The 19,626-nt window shown below is 36.8% G+C and overlaps 2 long non-coding RNA genes across 3 annotated transcripts in view; one reads left to right on the forward strand and one right to left on the reverse strand.

Moving 5' to 3' along the window:
* Window positions 1–8,660, forward strand: part of LOC121111665 — a 239,867-nt gene extending 231,207 nt beyond the window's left edge. Inside the window, exons 3-6 of one of the 2 annotated variants that reach the window (XR_006931125.1) lie at window positions 3,369–3,476; window positions 6,330–6,515; window positions 7,265–7,339; window positions 8,112–8,660. This is a non-coding gene — a long non-coding RNA (uncharacterized LOC121111665). The remainder of the gene's footprint in view (window positions 1–3,368; window positions 3,477–6,329; window positions 6,516–7,264; window positions 7,340–8,111) is intronic. The other variant, XR_006931124.1, reaches the window with a different exon arrangement.
* The window catches only part of LOC107052147, a 77,206-nt gene that overhangs the window by 41,798 nt on the left and 15,782 nt on the right, over window positions 1–19,626 (reverse strand). The window contains exon 2 of the long non-coding RNA XR_001464370.4: window positions 18,317–18,382. This is a non-coding gene — a long non-coding RNA (uncharacterized LOC107052147). The remainder of the gene's footprint in view (window positions 1–18,316; window positions 18,383–19,626) is intronic.

A 19,626-nucleotide genomic window follows, 5' to 3' on the forward strand; every position in this document is an offset into this window, starting at 1 on the left:
AAGAGCTACTGATACAAGACAGCTTTCCATTGGTTGGCTCACAGTATCCCAAATGGAGAAAACAATCAGAATGTCTGCTCCCTAAAGCATAAATTCTAACATTCAAAAGGACCAGTAAATACTTGCTTCTTCCAGCAGATACCAGATGACTTTGTACTGAAATGTCTTTATTTAACACCCTGCAGATTGACCCACAAGAAAAGAAGTTACTCTACCAGTGACAAAACATGAAAGAAAATCTCCAATAGGTCTTAAATGATCATTAAAACTTCAGAGATTACTTGGGCAAATAGCATGGATCGCGCTGCAAGAAAGAAGTGCTCCTTCCCCCAGCCCACCCTCCCCAACTTAAGCATTCAATTCAAGTGCTGTTATGAAAAGATATGGACATGCTTATTTTTCTTAGCTGAGACAAACATAAGTTCTTGCCACTTAGTGACTGCTGCCTCTACTAGACTGGATTTACAATCATGAGAAAATCAGAAAAGTGTTATAATAGGGTATGAGCTGCTCCATTCCTTCAGTATGGTTTCTACTGACAACACTGCCTACTTCAGACATACTGAGATTTTGGATTTTTAAGTTAGACCAAAAGGAGAATGGTTACTACTGTTTAGGTCATTCTTGTTCAGCTTTAGCCAGTTTGTCTTTTAATAAAAGAGAAATAATTTCATTTCACTTCCAAGTGTACTTGAAACATTCTCTTCAACTGCTGTAGGTGGTGGCATATTATATCTCAGTGCCAAAGGGAATCAATTCTGTGGTCCTTATGGCATGTTTGTGAATGGTGTTAGCACTCGAGATGGAAAGGCTGCAGTTGACTCTTTCTCTGTATTAGAGTTATTGGTTCACAAAAAGTCATAAATTGTTTATGTGGAACTGTATGATAAAGTTACTGCAGAAATGGTATACTGTTTCCACTGAATGTAGCAACGATTGACTAGAAATCACTGTATGTAGGTTGCTCCAAAAGTAATGTTTCCGATTTATTTCCCTGGAAACTGCAACAGGAACAAAGAGCAAGATAACACTGTTTGACAGAGTGTTTTCTATCTGAGAATTTGCTCTTTTTCAATATGGTCACTGCCATTACCTGTGCATTTTTGCTAGCAGTGAACAAGAGCCTGTATGCTGTGCTCGTAAACATATGTGCCAGCGGAGGTGATGCACGATTACTGCTGCTGAAATGCAGCACCCACTGTCATCCAGTGTGTGGCCTCCAGAAACGTTCAGCAAGCATTGGTGATTGCCAGTGGGTTCAATTTTTTCCACACAGAGGAATTTAGTTCCAGATTTTTGCTTCATCAATACTTCCATGTCAGATGTCATTCTGTCAGACTGCCCCTCTGCTGCCATCTGTTGCAAGGTAACAAAATGGAAGGGAATATTGGTGGGAGGATTCAACCTGCACCGTGATACCACCACCACCTGCCTCTGACACTGTGGGCCAACATAATAAAGTAGGAGGCATTACTTTCAGAGCAACCCTTGCATATTGATTTTTTTTTTTTTTTTTTAAGAATAAAGTCATTTTTAGATGGATGGATGAATTTGGGACACTGTTGCTTCGTCTTTATCTCTAATTGAGATACTACCATGGATTGTAAGACTCTGGAGTATAATGATTTGTCAGCGCAGGACAGAGTGGACCAATTTAATAGCTGCTGGAGGGGTTAGGATTCCAACAGCCTTTGATCAAATCCTTTTTAGGTCAGTAACATTTAGAGATGTAGAAAAAAATCAAGTAATTGGAGAGAGACCGGATGGTTTGTGGCTAATTTGGAAAAGTACAGATTATATTGTTGTGCAGAATCTTATTAAATAAAAAGGTCTTAAGATTTTATAAGGGATAGATTAATATTGATATCATGTTATTCACACTGTTTAGTGTGCAAACATCATCCATCTTTTTATTTTTCTGCACATGCTCAGTGCAGCCTCTAAAACCACCGTATCAGGAATTAGCATGGTGAGCCAATAGACGATAGCGTTATGTGGATATTTCTCTTTTATGTTGTCTGTTCTTGGAGAAATATTTACATGTGTGTAAAATCTCAATTCAAATACTACAGAAGTAGCCAAACGTATGCATATCATGGAAGTAATACAGGTGAGCGAAGTGCCATAAGCACAAGCTGATCTTTCTGCACTCCATACCATTTTTGCGGAGCATTTTACTTTATTTGCCCAGGCTCCTACTCACTGCAGTTACACTTATGAAATATACATTCATTTTAAAGTTTCTTTACTGTTCCATTCTGAGTGCGCAAAGACACGCTGGATAGGAATTAAGCTGTGCATTTACTTTAAGGAGATAAAGGTAAAATACCACAGATTGAACTGGGGCAATATTACTCATGTTTATTACAGTACTGCCTGGAGGTTGTGAGTGGAATTGCTGAGTATTTCACAGATACTACAAGGGGCAACTTCTGCCCCACACAGTTTACTGCAAAAAATAAGAGTCGACACAGACTGGGAAGGGACTTTTTAAGAAACCCCTTTTTATGAGAAAGGTACAATGCAGAATAGCAGCATGTCTGCTGCCTGAGTTTTGAGATCATGCTATCTCAAAAAAGAATGATCTACATGTCCCAGCGCTCATATATATGTGCCATAAGATATGTTTTAAATATATTTATAGGTTTACGTGTGTATAATTTTGCAGATATTTCAAGATGTCATTATAAATTGTTAGTACTACATTGCAACTATTATTGGGCTTCTTTTGGTTCCTGTTATCTCACTTTGTGTTCCTGATGCCTTAACCACGATTAACAGATTTAAACTTAACAGCATCTTGCTATCATTTGCTCGCATACACTTGGGAATATTGTCTGAGATTTTTGGAGAATCCTTTCTATTTGACAGAGATGTTTGGATACACTTGTTTGGAACTGGAAAGTACAAAATAGATGGTCAGCACTGGAGGGAATCCTTCAGTGAGGGAATAGCTTAAGGAAAACACTGCCAAACAAGCAAAGATTTGCTGAGAGGTGTTCAGAATAACATCCTTGACTTAGAGCCCATTATCTAACAGATGTGTATTGATTTAATAAGCCTCCCTACTGTTTCAGTATAAGCACTTAGTTCTCTCATCTTCAGTGCTGTATGTGGAGCAGGAACCTATTAATAAAAAGTCTGTAATTCCAGCAAAACGTGTCGGTGCCCATATTTGTCAAGGACAGTTAAGTATTTTAAAGCTAACTAAAGCTTCTTCCTTTTTTTTTTTTTTTTTTTTTTATTGGGATGCTGCTGCTAAGTCCCTCAGCTGGAAGTAGTACCTGATGTATAAATTTCTATGTCTTTATTTAACAAAAGAATGATATTTCAAGCTATATCATTGACTCCTTTTTTCTTTTTCCCAGGATGCTTCAAAATAATCTTACAAAATAATATCTCGCTGTGGGTGCAGAAGTAAGGAACTGATACCTTGCAACTGTCAAGCTGTTACTTCATTCTCATTTTTTTTCGAGGTGATGTTTACTAACTGTACAGAATCTGTTATTTTTAATACTACAGGCTTCATTTGCTATCTAAAAGCTTTAATATCACTAATTTCTGGTGAATAGAAAAGCATGTACTTATATGGCGTCTCACTGCTTTGCAGAATAAATGACAGAATAGAATGACATCAGTGCATTAACACCATCTGTCTTACCTAGACTTCAGTTGTACTGTTTTGTAACACTGAAGCTGTTGGTAGACTCTGCCTAGATTGACATAAATACTCATAGCGCAGATGATAGTGAAGCACAAATAGAGGCATCCCGTAGTCCAGAACTGTCACAAATGTGACAACTGCTTACCTCTGTTCTGGAAAGTGGTTCCCTTAGGAAAAAGGAAAAAGCCCAGCCAATTTCTCTGCTTTTCTCGTCTTATTTCTTACTAGAGCAAGAGGCGATAATAAGGGGAGATAAAAAGAGCTGGAATTTGGTGCAAAACCTGCTGCAAGAACATGCAAATGTGGCAAAGAACGGGGGGAGAGAGTTCTGCTGCTGAGAATTTCTGTAAGGATTAGCAAATGCTGCTGCATTGGAATGCAGCTGGCTGCCACAGAACTGGGCATGGAATGTCATGTACAACTTTCTTAACAGTTCTGTGCTGTGCATGAAGGGAGTCACGTCCTGCCTACACACACATGTGTGTGCTTCAAATGAAGGTTGTTACAAAAAGCTGTGACCTTAGGTAAAATGAGAATAGCCATTATGATGCTCAGATTTTAATCAAGTATGAGTTAAGCTGTGGGTTTATTGATACTTTGGATATTTAATAATTGCTGTCAGCGTGTTAAAATGAAAACAAAAAGTGAGCTGCGTGTTGATAACTAATGATTTTACTCTGCAGTTCTATGGCACTAGGCTTCAGGTAGTTTAGAAGAGTCTGCGAGGTGGAAAACTGATAGATTTTGTCACTTGAGCCTCTTGAAAAGCTGTATTCCTGATGTCAACATGCTTGTTGCAAAAGGGAGACATGGAACACTAATGAGTCATTTTTCAAAATCTTGGCCTTCAAATGTTGTAGTCTTACAACTGTAAAACAAAACAAAGCAGCTGCGTATCGCTGTAGTGGGTATGTTATAAAGTACCACAATCCCATCTTTTGTAAGGAAAGAAATACACGTGTGAGAAGTTCAGCAAGTGTTCTGAGCACACGACTTCTTCTTTCATGATCTATTACTATTTTCTGCAAAGTTTCAAGTAATTTGCTTTTCTGATTCAAGCTATAAAGCTTTTAACTATAAAATTGATCTCCCCATAAAGTACGTGTTGTGTCCTAATACCATAATTACCCACGGCCTGATCTTCCAACCCTTGATGGCATAAGTAATCTTTACTCGTGTGTCTAATCTTACTGATTGAATATACAGGGGGAGTTAAGTGAGTACAGCAGGCCGCTACTCAACTTTTCTAAATCACAATTTGTTTTTACATGAATAAGTGATATAAGTGAAGGGTTAACAGTGCTCTGTCTCTCTTAATTTAAGATTTGGAAGACAATTATAATTCAAAATGCTTCTTCTAGTTGAGACTCCTTAGGAAAAATATATACACTGCCTAGAGCTAGAAGTCCAACTTTGCTTTTAAATGCAAATATTTTAACAAGTATAACACATAGAAGCATGAACTATCAATTATTCCTACTAGGCACATGTAAAACATCTTGTTTATCACAAAGAGACCAAATTAAGCAAAAAACGTAAGATAAAAATTTGTAATTGAAGTGTTGCCTGTTCTTCTTTGAAAATGCCCGTTGTTCTTATCAGCAGTAGCCTTCAGGTTGCCTTGATGCATTTGAATGGGTCTTTTAATAAGAAAAGTTGAGAACTGCTGGTAGTGGCCCTCTGTGGCAGTTGTTATGCAAGTGAATCTGGCTTGCAGTGACCTCTTACTGAGAATAGTGTTGGAACAGTGCATTGTTTACAAACACAAGCCTGTCAGATAAGACTAAGGACATCAGTTTCCTCTACTTTCATTCTCTGAATGTCTTATCGGTACGCCCAAAATGACAAGGGGGAAACATTTCATGTCAGGTAGAGTGGATTTCCCAGCTAACCTACAGACAGTAGAATATAACCATAAGACCATGTAGATTTTTGGAAGCTTTAAGTAGATTTTTTTTATTCCAGCTTTAATTGCATCAGTCTGAAGGCAGATCAACTACAAGTTTCAACAAATGCTGTTTTTGATTTTCAGGATGTTGTTGTTTCAGCCTAAGTCAAACAAACTACTGTTTGTCTCCCTGCCCAGGAAGAGTTTGTTTGAGACTGTATCTTTTTTGTTGCTCCTTGCTTGTTTGTTTCACCAGGATACTAATACCTATCTTTCTGAGCTGTAACTTCAAGATTATGTCCTCAAGGTGATTTTGTTGCATTCTTTTGCAGATGTGATGACTGTTTTACTGACACTTTCCTCTTCTCAAGGGAAAGCTGATAGTTTTGGACCAGCAAATAATTGTCTTAGTCATACCAAAAGTCTGCACTTCAGGTTTCACAGATGTGTATCCACATGCATGGGATTAATGTGAATGCTGAGCCTCTATATGGCACAGTCCTGTGATGTGTTCTGAAAACATGCCCTGATCATACAGCTATCTCTGGAAACTCTCAGTGAAGTTAATGTTACATCACAGCAGCACCCAGCATCTTTTTTTTTTTTTTTTTTTTTTTTTTTTTAATTTCTGTGGTTTTTGACTTTTTTGTTTTGTTTTTTTGGAGAGGGTTTTTAGTTACTTTGTTTTTAATATGTCCTCTGAGCTCTTTTCTACCTTGAAGACTTAAGCCTCTGGCAGTTAATGGACTGTTCTGTTTTGTTCTCTTTTGAGATTAGTCTTGCTTTTGAGGAGTGATTTTTGAGATCTCTGCGGTCTTGGGCGCCACTTTGGTCTGTGACCCGCTGATGTGCTTGGGATGTTATTTTCAGACGTCTTTCAGTTGCATTTTAACCTTGGAATTTACAGTGCTCCATAATTTAATGTATCCTATGTTGACTGGATTGATAGAGACTGTAAAATAGGTAATTATACAACAACAAATTATGTCCAACTACTGTTATTTAAAGATGCACTGTCTACATTGTTTCACAGTTTCACCTCTCTGTTCTCTTAGATTATTTCTATGCTTTTTACAGCTCTGAGGTTTTATGTGCAAGAATACAAATTTCTTCCACACGTTATTTTGTCGTATGTCTTGAGCTGAAAGGTAACTTGTATCTGTACAAGGCTGATTTCAGAAAGTTAGAAAATGTTATTTTTTAAAAGTATGTTCCTCCTGCTACCACCTAGTTCTAGTTTTTTTCAACAGCACGTGATTAAAGAGACTTGACCCAGCTGCAGCAAGCCTTTTGCTTCAACTCCTTAAGTGCATGAGAATTGCAGTAATGCTTATTTTCAGTAAAAGAACAGGTCCTCTCCTAGGTGCTGCATTTGCATATTTTTCTGTTAAAAAACCAGATGATTTGTGAGGAACCACTCATCTCAAGATAGCCGAATACATTAATTCCATTGTTTTCTGACTGTTGGATCTAAGCAAGACCACCAATGGTGTAATTGTGTAATACACTGAAATTTTGACATACACTGAAGAAAATTCATGGAATTGAAATAATCAGATATTTTTGCCTTGCATTAGTTAGTGATGTTAAATAATAAGTATGATTTATTTCGCTCGTTTTCCAGCATTTTGAAGTTATAAGATGGTTGATTGTTGACCATATATACTATTTGTAGCAGTTGTCACTGGACAGTGTGGAACTTGCCTTTTCAGATGTGACCTGGAAAATGAGTCATTTCTGGCATGAGCACAAAGGCTGAGTTACTGGGATCATTCACAGTGACATAGGTGAGCACCGATGCATCTTACAGTGAAATTTATTGCTCCTCTCTTAAGGTGATTTTCTTTTATCAGATCAGAGTACTGATTTGACTGAATATTCAAAATGGTGGCACTGCACAATGGGAAGAGTTTCACTGCAGAAATGTGTTTCTGTTTTAAATGAAAACAGAGATGTTCAAGTATAGGTCATATCTATGAGTGGACTTGGAAGGAAAACTGGTCTGTCCTTGAAATGGTCAGAACTGCATAAACAGTCCTACAAACATGGACTTTGTGTCAGACTTTTGTACTTTGGTCCGTAAATATTCAGCTTGGGCTTGATGACTCCTGCTTCCTTCCCTGTATTCCACTACTAAAATAATAGATGAATAAGGAAAGAACTAAAGGAAGTCTTGTGCATTAAACAAATGCAGCTTATGTGGTCTGGAGTTGTCTAAAAAATAAAAAGACACGTGCAAATTAAATTTTATTCGGGGATCTCCTATTTAAATGCAGCAGTGATATCATTGAACTTGCTCTGAGATTACTGTGTTGTGTTGGAGAAGTGGTGGGCAATGTAGGTGGGCACAACTTGCTGTTTTTCCAGAGGTTTTAAATGTAAACAGTTCTTAAAAATGCAACACTGAACACTGATAGTGAACTGGCAGCCTTACTGAGTTGAATAATGGCTGATGTACTGTATAGAGAATTCATGCTCAGACTTGTATTTAACTTAACTATGTAATCACTGCAGCATAACAAAAATGTTACTTCTGTAGACATCCTTTTGTTATTTCAGGTTGAACTTTAGAACTTCAGAAACCGTCTTGGAAGAGGTTAAATGATGCCATGAGAAATACTGGCCAGCATACAGCCTTTCTAAAAGCTCTGCTTTCTTTAGCCATGAACTCATTTGCTTTGTAGCTTTCTGTTCACCTTTAGTGTCTGATTTCGTAGTCAGTAAAGTTCAACAGCAGAACTCAGACCTCATCCTTTGTGCCACTCATACTTCAAAAGGACATGAAATAGCTTTTACATCTCCACCTCCCTACTAAAATCTCTCCTACCTTTTGGTTTCTTGCATTAGAAGGGAAGGAATGTACCTGAAACGGTCAGTTTTTTCTTCTTTTCGTATTGTTTGATGCATGATGAGCTTGGCTATCTGATCTCATTGTGTTACTGAATATGGCTTCATTAGCCACAAAAAGTGCTATCTACAAGGAAGAAAATATGCCCTCTGCTGAATTCATCTGTGGCTAGAATTTAAAAAGCTGCTGTCAGAGTACCACGATGGAACTATTGTTTGCAAATAAAGCAAATTAAAATAAACATCTTTTATCATAAGAAAGCAATTAGTGTTGATTCGCAGCTTCGCTTGGTTTTTCTTTCCTGACCTTGACTATATCGTGATGGTTTTGTGCTTCCTCGGACAGCTTCTACTTGCATCTGCATCGATTAAACCTTGATCTCATTTATTATCTCAGGAAATGGTCTCAAGGTCACAGGGCTGGAAATTTAATTATGGTGGCAGTATATTAAGTGGCACATTTAAAGATGCTGAATCGCAGTAATTAATTTTTTGGATGGTGGTCTCTAGGGAACAGGTTTTCTCCACACTGGGTGTTTAGACATCCATCACGGCCATTCAGCTTGGCAGCTGTCTTTTAGCTTTAAACTGTGTCATTATTCATCTTTTATGGCTGACTTTAAAAACACTAGACAACTATATTCTTTTTTATTGTAATATATGTCAGATGCTTGTATTAAGCTATACTTCACCTTTGCTATAAAACATTAACAGAGGTTGCTAGTAGTTACCTGGCTGGCCTCTAAATTGAGATAACAATTACCCTTCGCTGACATCTAGTGTCAAGGCATGAGATATAGCTGGAGTGCTGAATCCATTGGCCTGGAAATCCTGCACTTCCCCAGTGATTCAAGCTCACCCAAGAAGCTACAGCACTGGACATAATTAGTGGACACGAGGGATTAAGTTGGCACTCAGTGTTGACTTTGTAGCAGCACTAGGTTATTGAATGAAGTGCAGCACTGCCAAGGTCTTAAAAATCTTGTAATGTTTAATGAAGGAATGGTCATTAAACTTGCTGGATCAAATATTAGGCAAGATGGAACTGGGAGGTATTTAATAAGGAGGTCTGAAAATATGAACTAAATCACATTCACTCATTTAAAAAGCTGGCAAAAGTCCAGTATATTTCAAAATTTTTCACTGCTGGTTTTAGGTAGGTAGTATTGAACTGGGGAGGGAGAATAGTAAGCAGGTTTTAGCTTCTAGTGTAACTTCACTGAAAGTTTTTCTACTATAGAATTATTTTTCTTGGTTGAAATAAAGTTTACGTGCTGCTGAGATTGCAAATAAATGTTCTCTAGGGACTGTGAAGGTGCTAAAGTTCTCATTGTGAGCAATATTCACAGATTTATGTGAGGTCTTTCACACCCTTTGTCAAATTCAATATTTCAGGTCTCTGAGTGACCTAGTCTACCCACGTGTTATTAAAGTTAAATGAATTGCATGTACTATATGGCTACGCATGTAGCCAACCAAAGCAGAGCAAATCAGGGCTAGCTACACCTGTAAGAACAGGATAGTCCAAATGTTTGTTTGTTTTTTTCACATTTTCACTGGATTTTGTGAAGAAAAGTATATCACAGTATAAAAAATCAGAGGTAAATGCAGAATTTGAGGGAGGGTTATATTTGGACCTTAATACATAAATACCCAAAAATGTAATGAGAGTATATCAAGCTTGTGTTTTCTTACTTGTTGTATGTTATTATAAATAATGTATGTGAGTGTTCACAGTGGAATGGGGAGTAGCCATATAAAGAGTTCAAATTTTGGAACATGAGCAGAAGAGAGAACATAGCTTACATTACCACTGCCTGAAGAGTGATGGACGTATAATAAATAATCCATAGGTTAAGATAAGTTTGTGCTAGTGATTAGGCAAGCAGCTGTGCACAATAAGTAGATAAACAGATTACAATTAATGTATTACATTAATGTTAATTTCAGAGAAGGCTAATGGTACCATACTAAGTATTCATCAGAAATGCTTCTTTAGCTGTAGTCACGATGTATGTTGTATCCTTATTATCTCATTGTCAGATTAAGTCACTGACATTTTTGCTGAAACCAGGAGAGCAAATCTTCCTGCAGTTCAGGTGAAATGATGTACTGTGTGGAAAATTAGCAAAATTAGGCTGTTTCATGTCTTTTTACGTCAAGAAGCTCAATCAAAAATGCTTAAAAGTTCATATCTGGAGGCAATTTTATTTAGAGATTCTACAGTAGAAGGACTGCAGAGATAGAAAATGGTTGCGCTTTACCTCCTTTATGTAACAGACCAGCATATGCATGGTCTGTCAGAGTTTTTCCTTCTGGGAGTTCAGATTTATAAAACCATGCATGAGAGGTTTGGATCCAAGTTCTACCTCATCAGAATCTTCAAATGATTTATTATGGCATTTTTCCCCATTTTGAACCATCTCTTGTTAGTGTTAAACACTGCTGTTCTTCTAATGACTTCTTGCAAATGTAAAATCTTGAGCAAAAGTTTCCTGAAAACGTTATTTAAAATAGCTATTTGGGTTACTTGCTTCATTTTTCTTTTCCTAGTTTGGAATGTCACATTTTCAGTCTGTATCAGCGTAAGTTTCTTTCATATGAGGTATGCAAAAACTGCATTTGTGCTTATGAGAACTAGCTTTCAAAACTGTTTCACTACATACTCATATGACTGATATCCTCATAACCATCCAGCCTGAACTACTCTCAACTTTCCTAAATGAGATTTTATTGGAACTGATTATGATTAGATAAATGGGTGACTTCACTAATGCATAATACACTTTTCAATTATAGAGTATGTATGATAATTTACATTTCTTGTTTGATAGCGTGATATTTATGTGACATTCTGCATGAGACCTGCTGCTGTTCATATAATGGTCTTCTCTTGAAAGAAAACGACTTTTAAATTCTTTCAATATATTTAATATTTTATTAAAAAATAGATGTTAAAATCCACCTTAATTTATCCTTCAGTGGAATGAAACCTGCCAGTGGCTAAATTCTAGTCCTGGAATTTGTTGCCTTAGGATCCAGATTCCGTCATCAGCCTAACAGATGCACGTAACGTAGACTGGAATAGCAAGATTTAACAAGATTTGTCTGAAAAATCATTGAGAGTCATATGACTGTAGGATAGCTCAGGCTGCTGCTGGAATGACCCTCTGGACCTCTGTAGTGTAGTCACCTGATCAGAATAGACTCATTTGTGAGATCAGACCAGGTTACTCAGAGCTTTTTCCAGTTGTGTCTTGAAAATGCATAAGGACTTTCCCATATCTTCTTTTCACACTTTCTTTACACACGCACGCTGTGTTTGTGCTATTTCTCTTTTTTTTTTTAAACCTCAGATATTTTATCTGTAGGTACCAGGGATCCTGCGTGTCAAGCAAGGTGAATGAAGCCTGTCAAGGCACTTGCTGAGTGGGGTAACTATACATGTGCGTGCTGTACCAATCGAGATTTGTGACCTGAATCCAACTACTTCTTTCTAACTTAGCTCATTACCTTTTAGTAGCAAACTACTGAAAGTGCAGGAATCTGATCATGAAAAATCAACTACCATGCAGAAATAGACTACACACTTAAAATGAATGAAGTAGAGCAGCAACATATGAGCTTGTGAAATGTAACCATGATTCTCTCTTTTTTTAAAAAGAGCACCACTTACAATTTAAGTCAAAATATATTCTGATTATTAAGACTAATTTCAGTGCTTTTTTTCCCTTGAATTTGAGTAGCCAAGAGTGTGTTTGTTCCAAAACTGCCGTAGTACAGGTAAATGGGAAAACATTTGTATTTGATTCATATTGAGCTTGGAGTTTCTTAGGAAAAAAAAAAAAAACACGACAGGAATATTCCCTAGAAGTAAATAGTTCAACATAAAACTCATGCAATTTGAGGAATGCTGAGTTCACAGAATGCATTATTAACAGATTAGCATCCACGCTGGTTGAGACACTTAGGTAGTTTTGTATCAGATAAATAATTTGGTGTCAATGGGCATGGCCCATTTTATTTTCTTTTAAAATCACGATGCATTCATGAATCAGTGGGAGAGCTTTTCTTAGATTAAAACAATCTGTTAAAGCAATTGAGTAAAATCCTTCTTGACTGCAGGACTGATGACTTCTGTTCCTCATCTAAATTGGTGTATGCATGTATATATACACGCGTGTATGTGTATATATATTACATTTTAAACAGAAGGATGAGGACTTCAGTATCTTTTTAGATTCCATTTCACAATTTTTGAAGTGTGATTGCTTTACTCCATCAACTTTAATTTTGTTTCGTGACTCTATAAGTACTTCCCAGGGAGTAGCCAAAAAGAAATCTCCTTCCAATTAAAAATTATTGAATCCAGGTATGATCATGCAAATAGCCAGGCGGAATTTATTTAACCTTCAGCCAGCTGCCTAATCAAGTTGAAATTATTGATAGCCCATCAGCAGTGATCAAGATGGAGAGGCTAGATGAAGAGGTGCCTTTTCTTCTTCTCTGCTCTCCCACTCCTGTTTTTTTTTTAATAAGAGAACCATTGAGCTGGTAACAAGACTTGAAATGCCGTGTCAGCTCAGCTAGCATGGTCAAGAAGCTCAGCTGTAGAAGGGAAATAAAACTGTTAAGTTATGGCTGCCCTCCAATCAGTCACAGGGGTAATGATGTTTGGCTTTAGTCAGGTTATATGTCAGTAAATATACATCTCTCAGACAGCCTTTAAGACAGCCTTAAGCTCATGCTTATTGTTTTATATAGATAGGGGTCGGATGCTGATATATGGTGGTCATAGGCCACTGACATAAATTTCACAACATTCAGCAGGTAAAGTTAATCTCAATAGAACAGAATGTGACTGCAGTTTTGATAGAATATGCATTCCATCAACAGTGATGGGGCATTTTTTCTCTTTTATGCTAATCTAAGTTAAGATGATCTTTTTCCCCTGCCTTGATTCTAAATTTATCACTACTCGAAGTAACCGATTACATTCAGTTTTTAATGTGGGGCCCAGACAAATTCAAAATTCCGGCTTATAACACCACTGATGAACTGTATTCTGCTCACTTGTCCTCTTTACTGGAATCTCTGAGTCAAATTCAAAGGTAACGAGACCTCAGAATTCCAATTTTGTCCAAGTACTGGAAAACACAAATGTCATCTCTTCCACACGTGGAGTGATTGTGTGAACTCTTTTTCAAGAGTTAAGGATTAATACAAGACCATACCAATGCAAACATTCTAGATGTTCCACTTAAGATCACTGCTAAAGAATTTGTATCTATTTGCAAGTACAGGATTATGCCTTCTATTACTGTACATTTACATTAGTTACTACATTCCACTGTCTCTCTTTGAGGGTTGAGCTGCTTGACTCAACTGTAGTTTAACAGTGTATATTTCATCATTATAAAAAGCAGGAGGTCCCATTACATCAGCCTCTGCTCTTACTAGTATCCATTATTACCATTCCTCACAGTGAGGAAATGTAGAAATACAGTCTACAGGCATGTGACTACATGCACACTTTATGTGCAGTCAGTACAACGAGACTAGAATTTGGTAAAGTCATAAATGATATTTTCTTAATAAGTAAAACTTGCTTTGAGACTTAGTGTGTAATGTAGTGTTCATATTTTGGTTAGCAAAAATTTGTCTTTAAGTGTAGATTTAAACTACAGCATCAAGCTGACATATGGTATAGCAAACTTTAATCCAGACCTCCTTGGAGCAGAATAACAAAACTGTTTCAGTTGAATGTAGTTGGATTTATACAGAACAATGACTTAATCCTGAAGTTTTATTCTGTGTCCTAATTGTCCAGTGGAGAATTTGACTGGGTAAAGAACGTGACTGAAAAACAACTGGTAATGTCCAGGACGGCAGGCAGAAATTGTAAGAAGTTGATTGTATATGATGCTTCAAATATTAAACTTTAAAGAAAAAAGCAAAACAATACAAATAAAGTTCTTGTAATCCTTAGTATAGCACAGTAATGTCACTCAAAGTCCTCAAGCTATGTACTAGTTTGAGAAAAAAAAAAGAATTCCAATTATAACAAAATATTTATGTACTTATTTGATCAACAATGAAGAGTAGCACAAAAATAATTACAAAGTCCATCTTCAGCTGAACTCTACTGAAAACATAAAGTTTAGCCTTTAAACAAGCAGGCCTAGTTAATAGACTTGTGCCTATACCAGAAAACGCAGGAAGGGAGGGAGGCACTGGGAGAAAGGAAGAAGGACCTGCCTGCTCAGCTGAGAATTAACTACAGCTCTGAGGAAAAGAAATGGTGGCTGCAGCAAAGAGCAAGATTTGTCTGTATTTTAATAAATTGCCTCCTGTGTAGACCTACTTGAACTTGAACTGGAGGGCTATCTTGCTTACTCTACAGGTGTGACTATTACTTCAGCTGCTAAAAACTGATCTACCATAACACATTTTCTCATGCTGTTTGTGAAGCCTAGTGCCAGGCATCACCTAATACTTGATGTTACTACTTTTATTGCTGACAGAGGTCCTGTTGGACAAAGGGCTACAGATGGCTGAGCAGAAGTCCTGAAAACAACTGTCTCCATCATCTTGGCTGCCCAGAATCGCTACAGGTAGCACTGCTGCACATAGAGTTGTATGAGTGCCCCAGATGAGCAGTCCTTTAAGAATGAAAAACCAAAACCACACCAGAGATCCAGGTAAGCCTAACTTCACTGCCACTGAAAGCATGGCACAAACAGTTTTATACTTGAGAGCGATTTAATTTTAGGAAGGGGATGTGAATTCAGTTTATAAAACAGGTTGTAATTAAGGCTTTGTAATACTTCTGCTTGTGTGATTGTAAGCATACATATATTGGTCACAATGTTTAATTAAATAAGCAAAAAATATTTGTTTTTCTGACCTAAAATTTGGATTACTTCTTTGAGAGCTCTGGCTTGCATTCTGTGGTCCAGCTGATTTCACTGGAGGACTTAGTACAATAAGGGATGAAAAATTTGCCTAACATTATCTTCCCAAAGAAGAGACAAGTTCCTCAGCTTTCATAGCGTTGTCCTTCCATATGCATTCTGTCTCTTGCATTCTAATACCTGAAAGCTGCCTGCAAAGCACCCAAGCAGATGATACAGATGCTATAGGGGATATTGCGCTCTGAGTTTTATCATGTCCTTTTGTAAGCATTTCATAGAATCATAGAATCACCAAGGTTGGGAAGGACTTCTAAGATCATCCAGTCCAACCATCCACCTACCAGGAATATTTCCCACTAAACTATATCCCTCAGTACATCATCTGAACATTTCTTGAACACCTCCAGGAACAGTGACTCCACCACCTCCCTGGGCAGCCCATTCCAGCGCCTGACCGCTCTTTCAGAGAAGAATTTTTTCCTGACATCCAACCTGAATCTCTCCTAATGTAACTTGAGGCCATTCCCTCTAGTCCTGTCGCTAGTTCCATGGGAGCGGAGGCCAACCCCCAGCTCACTACAACTTCCCTTCAGGTAGTTGCATACAGCAATAAGGTCTCCCCTGAGCCTCCTCATCTTCAGACTGAACAATCCCAGTGGGGATTTCCAGTGGAGTCTATTTGAATTTGGCCTAAAATTCCATTAAGTAAGACCTTCAGATTTTGCATGAACAAAAATTTCTAAGATTATTTACCTTCTAAACACAAGGCAGAATTCCTTGTAATTGCATCAAACAACTCTGCTAATAACCTATCCATATTTCCTACCACAAATACCTCAGATCTTAATCATTTTTTGCAGCTGGCAAAGGATGAAATAATGATGACAATAACTGTGAAGTTCTCCAGTGACTGATAGTGGTCCTGACCTGATAGAAAGATGCATCAGTTTATATGTACATGGTTAAGTGTGTCTTCAAGCATAGCTATAATTCCACTAAAATGGTTATGTAAAATGAAAGCAGGCTAGAGGATTTCATGAAGAGTAATAACCTCGCTTTTTCTTTGTTGTTTTTCCCTTTATGTCATAGAAGTTGAAATAGAAGTGTTTTATTCTAATAGAAGTGTTTTATTCTAATAGCTTTGGCCTGCCTTAAATGGATTAAGAAATCTAGCTACATGATAAATCAGCTGCATTGCTATAAGGAACATGCCATTACACTTAAAATAAATGCTAGTACCCGATCCCCAATGTCCACTATTTTCTCATAATTTAAATTAAATGAAAATATGCTATTCTTCCATTATAAAATATGCAGCATAAGGAGTATCATTGCATGTTGTAAAGACACATGTCCACTTGATTTCCATTGAGAAAAAATAGTGAACCAAAAATTTAAAGGGAATTATAACTAGTTTAGTAATAGACACTGAACAACTCATGTATCAACGAACATCTGCTGCTTATGAATATTTGGTGTATTTGCTGCTCCTTAAATCACATCTTACTGCTTTATCACTCTTTTGATAATAGCCATTAGCTAAAAGTCAGAACTATCCAGCTAATGTTTTAAAATGCATATGGTCAATTATAAAAACAAGTTTTTCTTACATACCTAGTAATCAGTTTCAAATGCCAAATAATACTATTTACAAAAGATTCCAGACCACATTAATTCTTTTTGTGTCATTTTTAAAGAAATATATCTAGATTTTAGGCAGAAATAGTTTTCCAGTGACCTGTGAAACTTGTATTTTATCACATTCTTGTATTTTATCACATGCAGCACTACTGAAAAATGAAAAAAGGTTGTTCATCCCCTATATCTTTGAGAAACAAGTTTCCCATTTTATTAATCATGCTTCAAATGTAATATTTTTAATAAACAGTTATAGCAATAGCAATCCAGATATACATTTTTTGTTTGATTTCTTTTTTGATACAAATCTATAGAATGAACATTAAGCTTTGATATACGCTGTGTCATTGTTCACACAGCTGGTAAAGGAGAGATGACCAAAGCTTTCATATTAGTACCACTTAACAGCTTTGCACTTTTTTTTCCATTGGAAGTTCTGACCTTTGGGATGAGGGGAGAGATTGGAGAAAATTCATTAAGAAGAGTATGACAAGATATATTTCTTCCCTAATGGAATTTTTATTAAAAATGTGATTTAAGTTGGTGTATATTTGGATTTCATGTTTATGTTATTTACAAATTAGTTCCCAATTGGAGTTAGCATACAAATTGAACAGGCTAAATAATTTGAGTTAGTCTGACTCCTGCTACCCCATGCAACATGCACTGTAGTTCCTAGATCTTGATACCTATGTATCATCCATTCATTCCTAATTTCATCTCAGTAAGGACAAAATCTGGAAGCTTATACATCCACTGCTCAATTTTCTTTCTGCTTCCTCATTCTAACTCTGTGTTATGTATTTGTGGTCTTGAGATGGAAGGGCGTTTATTAATTGCTTCATTTGTTCTTTGGTCCCATGGTTCTCAGCTCAGGGAGGACTTCAGTGTGCCCTTTCCTCAGAGGGATTCCTATAGGGATAGTGGTCAGTAAAGATGATGGTTTTTTTATTTTGTTTCTTGTGATAGTCGGAGCTGGATTTGTTGCTGTTTCTTTAACATGTTTGAAATACATGTTGAATCTGACTTGTGTGCTGGTGGGAGAAAGAAGCAGCAGCAGTCTAGGCTGCTGTTATTAATGCCATTCCTAACACCACTATGGCATTGTGTATGTGTTTTAGGCTTTAATTGATGTAGTTGTTTATATTTTCCCCAGAATTTCTTATGGGAATGCAATCCTGGAGTACAGCAGGCTTACTCTGTTAGAGAGCTGGATGACAACTGTGATTCTGTGAATTTCCAAACACCTGATAAACCTAATAACACATAGAAGACTTGATGAACCTCAGGGTCTATGTGGATGCTTTTATCCTAAACCCCCCAGAAAAGCACCCTACTGTCAGATCTAAAACATCAAACGCTTACCTCGTTTAGCAGCTTGGATTCTGATGAGCATGCTGATCTGAACAGAAGCTTGATACCAGTCTTGACCTATGGGTCAGAACAGAGACAATCAGGTGGCTGCAGATAGTGTCAGAGAACTTAACGGATTTATGACTTCTGTTTAATGTCCTTCTTTTAAATCTCCATTAAAAATTCACTGAATTGTTGGAGCATATTGACTTCAGTAGGACAGAAGTCAAGGTAACACTGGACAGTTTGCAAAGCTCAAAAATAATTCTGTAACTATAGGCTGTTATTTCTATTAAAGGAAATTCCTTTGTTTGCTTGAGTTTTTGATTACCAGTGATTACAATAATATTATAAAACAGTAGTTTATAAATGCACAATCACTTCTTCCTTTTCACGATGGATTTTCCTTATGATGTTACTGTAATCTGTAGTTATCAGATCAGTATGAGGAGCAAATGTTTTCTCATAGATGCCAGAATATTGAAACAAAACTCAAGTCTGATGAATTTGTCTTTAAATTGTTAGCATCTCTACTCAGAAGTATTGAACAGCAGGTCTTATTCACAGATAGTTAACTGGACTGTTTTAAAGGGTTTTTAGAAATGTTCTATGCTCACTGGATGTTCCTGTCCCCAAACATTATTAAGAGGCTCTTGAAAGGTAGACAACTACACTATATGGATGATACCAATGTGTAAAACCAAGATGACTGGATTTGTGTTGTATTCCAGGGCATGGGTAAAGTGCAAACAAAGACAACTTATCTCACTGCAATCAATTTGTTTTTGACAAAAATGTTCTGGATTATTTAATCTATATTCTATAGCCTGTAATACATAAATACAGCTAATATTTTGCTAAATGCTGTTCCAGGTCCTAAGAGAAAATGATCACATAATCAATATAAACGTAACTGACTTTATCTTTTAAACTTGCCAGGACAGTTTTTAAGAAATGTGAAAGAAGCTTTTTGTTTTATTTTATTTTACTTTATTTTTGTAAGTGAGGTGGTATTAACTAGTTAGTCACTGCAAGACAATTTTTAGTTTTGTTTTCCACCAACTAATTTCCATTCAAAGATGCTCTGGGCTTATATGGCACTTTGAAAACAGATTTTCTAAGACCTCACATGTAGTGAATGATGTTTCCTAAGCTTTTTTATGCAAGTATCATTGGCTGAAAAAAATTCCACCCGTTACCAGGAAACCCATAGTTAATTGGACTCCTCTATATGTGAAAATTGAGCAAGAACTGCGAATTTTTGCCTATCTGGAATACAAACAACATGAAATGAATCAGATATTTTCCATATGATCACCAGA

Source organism: Gallus gallus, chromosome 10 (genome assembly GCF_016699485.2).
Source record: "Gallus gallus isolate bGalGal1 chromosome 10, bGalGal1.mat.broiler.GRCg7b, whole genome shotgun sequence".
Taxonomy (NCBI): Eukaryota; Metazoa; Chordata; class Aves; order Galliformes; family Phasianidae; genus Gallus; species Gallus gallus.